This window comes from Arachis duranensis, chromosome 4 (assembly GCF_000817695.3).
Source record: "Arachis duranensis cultivar V14167 chromosome 4, aradu.V14167.gnm2.J7QH, whole genome shotgun sequence".
NCBI lineage: Eukaryota > Viridiplantae > Streptophyta > Magnoliopsida > Fabales > Fabaceae > Arachis > Arachis duranensis.
The window spans coordinates 107,612,303-107,619,110 of NC_029775.3; positions in this window are offsets into that span (position 1 = coordinate 107,612,303).

Below are 6,808 nucleotides of genomic sequence, written 5' to 3' on the forward strand. Positions count from 1 at the left end.
GAACACGTCAATTGGTGAAACAGGGAACAGCTACGCAGCTGCAAAAAGAGCACCAGTCATGCTTCTGCCGAGGGCGAACAAGCGCGGCGCTGGGCCCCAGCAAGTCGCATCGGCAGGGAGGAACAACCGTGCAATCCCGACGCTGTCACCGACGAGGATTGATCGCGAACAGCGGGTCTCCAATGCAGACGTGTTCAAGCGCTGCTGCAAATTGCAATTTGGACAGCTGCAGATTGCAATTTGGACAGCTATGCGGCGATGTGGGGGAAGGTGAGTAGGGAGGAGGAGGTGTTTTGGTGGTAGGGTAACACTGTCAAAAGGGGTAAATTGGAGGTAATTTCTTTTAGGGATTACAATTAGGTTATCTGGGTGTTTATTATTATTTTCAAATATAAGTGGGCTAGATAAAAAGCACATTGTACATATTGTATATATATGTCATTGTCTCCCTAACAAAATTCTTTAATGATATAATTGCAGGTACTCAAAAGAAGACGAGGGATATACGGACTAGTGAATTAAGAGCTTTAAGAATCTTTGATCTAACTCTTTTCCAATGAGGCCATTCATATATGGTAGGGCAATATATTTTTGTCCCTGTTATCTTAAATTTAAGGTTATGGGTTTAAGCAGTAAAAATAATTACTTATATGATTATTAAATTAGATTTCATACATTATATTTTATGGATGTAGTTTATTGCGAAACTCTATCTTAACACAGAATAATAATTAATATAAAGATATTTTTATAATAATTTTAGTTTGTTGACTTTGTTCTGCAGTTCTTTGACATTTTTAAATTTTAAAAACATTATTTGTGTATTAAAATTAATTATTATTATTTGTGTATAAATTTATATGTAATTTAATATATTTTAATATATATTTTATATTATAATCTATATTTTATCTTAATAATTAATTTTAATATATATATAACATAATTGTTCTAATTTACATCAAAACTTTTTCCCCGACAAAGTGACATGTCCAAAATATCCATTTTTGAGGCTGTGAAACACTAATGCAAATCTTTGTATTCACAAATTCTCAGCTTGTGAAGTCCTGAATAGCAGTGTCCATGCTTCAAATTAACAATATTGACTACAATTTTTGGAGCAAATTTTGTTTGGAATTTTATTTATTTACTGTTATAGCTTCTTTTTTCTTAATGGCCATCACCTTTTGTTTCTTACTCTCTCTTGATTACTTTATATTATCTCTGATAAATACTTTTAACTAAAATTGTTACTAACTTATTTTGTTCTATTTTTTGTCAGACCTAAATATTTCCCAATACAAATTACTGGTTGGCCATTGGAGTTAATGTTTTATGTATTGGATTTTTTTCTTATTTGTGAGGTTTAAGTTCAACTTTTTGGAAGTGTATTCTTGTATCTTTGTGTTTCTACCTTAATCAAATTTTAGAGTCATTGAGAGGTAGAGAGTGTATCCATCAAAGTGAGATAGAAGAGGAAAAATAGAATTTCAGTCTTTATACAAAGCAACAAATTTTAAATAACATTTTTTTATTCGTTCACCGTTGGATTGACTTGAAATTTGAACTGTCTCTCATCTTTTTTTTTTTCATTTTGGATGGTGGAGATGTTGATTGGAAGTCCAGTGGGAAAAATTGGCTTCGCAAGAAAGAAAATAAGTTTTTCGGTTTTACACAAAACATCAATTTTTGAACGGCAATTTCTCATTCTTTCACCATTGGATCGACGTGAAATTTCGATGGCAGATTTTTTACATTTTTTTCTTCATTCCGAACAGTTGAGATTTTGGAGGTCTATAGAGAAAAAAATAAGTTTCGAACAACAGTTCTATTTTTTGAGTATTTTTTATCTTCTTGCTTCTTATTTGTAAGTTTTGGTGCTTTGATGTTATGACTGATTATATACACGATTTGTATTTTGTTTGAGATTCTCTTGTACCTCATTTGATTATAGTGGAACTATTTTATTAGTTTGGACGATTCGTGATTTTTACCTCTTATATTGAGGGAGTTTTTTACGTTAAAATCTTGGTGTGTTTTTGTAATTATTTTATTTGCTATATTTGTGTATTCATAATTACTGTTATATTATGTTGTGAGTGATTTTATATTATTCTTGTATTGGATATTTATGTTGTTTCTGTTGCTGAACTCTTTCATTATGCTTATTACAGGCAAAAAATCCTTTGATGCCTTCATCTCTTACTCTTACTCTTACAATGATTATAGCTTTCGAGAAACTTGTGCTTTAACAGTTGTCAGCTTCTAGAAACTTGTGTTTAATCACGTGTTAGAAATTTGAATCTTTCCTAATGTATGTAGCAATTAAAACCCTGCAGTTAATGTTGTTTGCTTTTCAATGATATAATTGTAGATACTGGAAAGAAGACTCAGATATATGAGAGCCGGTGAAATAAGAACTCTAAAAATGTTTGATTGGTTCCGGAATCTTTTCCAATGAAATCATTTATACATGGTAGTCCATATAACTATTGCATGTTCAGGTTTTACCCTCGTTGTTTTAAAAGCATGGATCTCACCTTTTAATATTATGAAAAATTTGTTCAGTTCATACATGGTGCATGTGTTTCTTTGAATAATGTAAGTGCTAGTTATTGAGAGAAATTAGTCAAGTCTTATAAGTAATGTAATGTTATTCATACTATCACGTTTGTATTAAGTTTTTATTTTTTATTTTTTTATTATACATTATTAATTTTAGGATTGGTAATGGGTAGAGTAGGGTAGAGTTTGGACTCTATCCTAATCATACCTACAGGTTAAAAATTTCATTAAAACTCTACCCTATCTTATCCACGAGTTGAGAATCTTTCAATTTTAATCCGACCCACACCCTAAAATTCTAAACCCTACTCTACCCTATCTGCAAAAATATCAAATTTTTTCAAAGTAAATATAAAATTCAATCATTTCGAATTTCATACATATTAATAAAATAACAAATAAAAAATTAATGCTCTAAATTACTAAATTAATTAACTAGTTTAATAGTTGCTCACTTATTGTAAGTCTTTACATGAAAGAGATTATGGGTTCAACTTTTACCTTCTTTACTATATACCTAATTTTATAAAATATGTGTTATATATAGGGTACGGGTAAGGTAGGGTAAGGTACACTTTAAACTTGTATCCAACCATATGCGCAGACATACTCGGACACCTACCCTACCAGAACAGATTGGACCAAATTGAGTACCCGTGGATAGGGTATGTATTGCCAGTTCTAATTAATATGAACAAATGGTGACTCCTAAAAAAGCAATTGAAACTTTTGCCTAAAGTGAGAATGCCTTCGACTCTTATTCTCTTTCTTACAGGGATGCTATTTATTTATTTGTTTGAGAAAGGAAGGGAGTAAAAATATAATTATCTTGTTATTAAAATGACAACTTTTATCTATAAATTTTTTTATACAACCAACGTCACAAAGTTCCTTAATAAGTGTATTATTTATTTAAATTTTTTCTGCGTGGTAAGTCTTGTGGAGGTATAGTTTGTTTTATTCAGGAATTGAGCTCTCTTTCACCTGAAATGGATACGTCGGCTTTAAAAGAAATGGTAGTGGTGGACACCTATAAAGGTACCCTGACGCTCAAATTAATAAGAGTACAAGATGAATATAATGTTACTCAGAGTGAGTAATGTACCTTTTACATAGTTAGGGTTTGGTATTTATAGATTATAATCCTCTGCAGAGAGGTTGAGATATTTGCCTGATCTTTCAATAACCACCATAATTTGTTTCTTAGTGGGTTGTTATCAGTGAGATTCTCTCTAACTGAAGATAAACCACTTTTGTTAATTTGTACTTGAATTTCGATTTATAGGTATAGTTGGACCGGGTTATAACCACCAGATCACAGCTCCCAAGTTTGGTCTGTGGTATTTTTCAATACGACGGATTGAGCTTTTGAGTTTTTTGTGCACCTCTAAATTAGAATGGTAATAGTAATAGTAGTAGCCCCCAAGTTCAACTTGTTGTATGCTGAAAAATGATAGTCATGCTTAGAAATAGCTTGAGGTAAATAGTAAAGTAAAAGAAATTTGAGAATGATTAGGAATAATGGTTAAATAATGAGATGAGTATTAGCCCCCAATATTAATTTGATAATCTTGAGAATGAGATTTGGTATTGCTTGCATTAGTATACTTTTGGATGAAATCATAGTTGATTGTTTGTCGGATTGACTCTGACTTAGATCTGCCGATTTGCCTTGACTGGTTCCAGCTTATAAATGTCATTTTGTATGGAGTAGTTCTGACTTATAGGTGTTGGTTTGTTGGATTGATTTTGGCTTATAACTATCGATTTGTTTGAAATGATTCCGACTTATAGATGTCAGTTTGTGTGGAGTGATTCAGACATAGAATTACCAATTTATTTGAAATGATTTCGACTTATAGGTGTTGATATTTTTGGATTTTTGGTATGCACTGAAATGGATCATATCAGTTGTGGACATATCAAAATTGAAATTGTTTGTTGAAGGCATATGAATCAGTTAGATGGGTATTCAGTTTGATGCATTGATCAATGTGTAACAATAGATAAGCCGACTTATAGGCCGGTGTTAGTTTTGCTTTAGTGTAAAAGATAGAGAAATAATAATAAGAATAAGAGAAATGTAAAATAATAAAAAAATTATGTGCCCTTATTGTAACCTTTATAGTGGAAGGTGTTGGGTGTGCCTCGTTAAAACTTCTCTCGACAAAACCAGTGTAGGATAAAATCTGGACAATAGAAAAAAGAGCACATCACCGTCTCCTGACTTATATGCTTAACTGTAATGCAATCTAAGAAAAGAAATGTTCCATGTACTTGATAGGTTATTGCTTTCTAGTGTTTGTAATATGTATGTTCCTTGTCCGATGACCCTAATTGTTCAGAATGGTCTTTCCTATTGTTCTGATATTTGTTTTGTTTGTCATCTTCTCGGCTAGGAGTTTGTTTTTCCGTTCTTCAAACTTGTCGAAACTCTTTTGTTTCTATTTGGCCTACTGCCTTCTTTCAAAACTCGGTCAGTGTCTTTAGTTTTGCCACTACAAATGTCTCCTGAAACTTTTCAAGACGAAGTCCACTCTTCAACGCATGCAAGTAAACATCTGGGTTGAGGTTAGGTATCTCTATAGTCGCCTTAACAAATCCCATCATATAGTCCTTAAGGCTTTCATGTTGTCCTTACTTTATGGTGCTAAGATAGTCCGAATCATTCACATAGATTTTTGAAGGTGCAAAATTGTTGACGAATAGGTTGGCTAATTCATCGAAGCTTGATATAGAACCTGTAAGTAAACCGAAAAACCAGATCAGGGTAGCACCATCTAGGAAAGTCGAAAATGTACGACAGAGTATTAGATTGGATGCGCCATTCATGAACATTATGGTATAGAACTTAGTGACGTGTATGCCAGGGTTGCCGTTTCCCTCATAGGGTTTTAATGTTATTGGTAGAGTGAGGTTTTTGGGTATCTGAAAGCTCATGTTGTCTTTTGAAAATGGATTGGTCTTTTTCACTAGTGGCTTTGGGGTGATCATCTTTATGGCCTTAGCCTCTGAGGTGTGGTCGTCGTCATCATCTTTGTTTCCCGGATTTCTCTACTCTTCCTCGTTACTTCAACTGTTTTGCATCTGATTTAATAAATCGGCCACTCACTGATTTTCTGCTCTCAGCGACTCATTGATAGCCAATAGTTCAGCTTTACATGAAAGAGAGGGTGGATTGTTTTGCTCTTCTGCCATTGATTAAAACCAACAAAAGAGGGTAAGTAATCAGATAGAAAAAATAATAGTGGGTTAAGTAAATTCGGCCCTATGGTGTATGCCAAATATTCCTGCGTGGTAAGCCTTGTGGAGGTATAGCTTGTCTTGTTCAGGGATTGAGCTCTCCTTTGCCTAAAGTGGAAGAGGTATACGTCGGCTTTAAGAGAAACGGTGGCAGCAGATGATGAGCGGATAATTTATACGCTTTTTGGCATTGTTTTTAGTATGTTTTTAGTATGATCTAGTTAGTTTTTAGTATATTTTTATTTGTTTTTAGCTAAAATTCACTTTTCTGGACTTTATTATGAGTTTGTGTGTTTTTCTATGATTTCAGGTATTTTCTGGCTGAAATTGAGGGTCCTGAGCAAAAATCTGATTTAGAGACTGAAATGGACTGCAGATGCTGTTGGATTCTGACCTCCCTGCACTCGAAGTGGATTTTCTGGAGCTAAAGAAGCCCAATTGGCGCGCTCTCAATGGCATTAGAAAGTAGACATCCTGGGCTTTCCAGAAATGTATAATAGTCCATACTTTGCCCGAGATTTGATGGCCCAAACCGGCGTGGCAAATAAGCACACACCAAGTGGGCCCGGAAGTGGATTTTTCTGTCATTTACTCATTTCTGTATACCCTAGGTTACTAGTTTACAATTAATAGGATCTTTTGACATTGTATCTGTACCTCATGACACTTTACACGTTTCTTTGTGTACTTTTCACGGCATGAGTCTCTAAACCCCATGGTTGGGGGTGAGGAGCTCTGCTGTGTCTTGATGGATTAATGCAATTACTACTGTTTCTCATTCAATCATGCTTGCTTCCATTCTAAGATAATACTTGTTCTTAATCCGGATGAATGTGATGATCTGTGACAATCATCATCATTCTAAACTATGAACGCGTGCCTGACAACCACCTCCGTTCTACCTTAGATTAAGTAGATATCTCTTGGATTCTTTAACCGGAATCTTCGTGGTATAAGCTAGAACTAATGGCGGCATTCAAGAGAATCCGGAAGGTCTAAA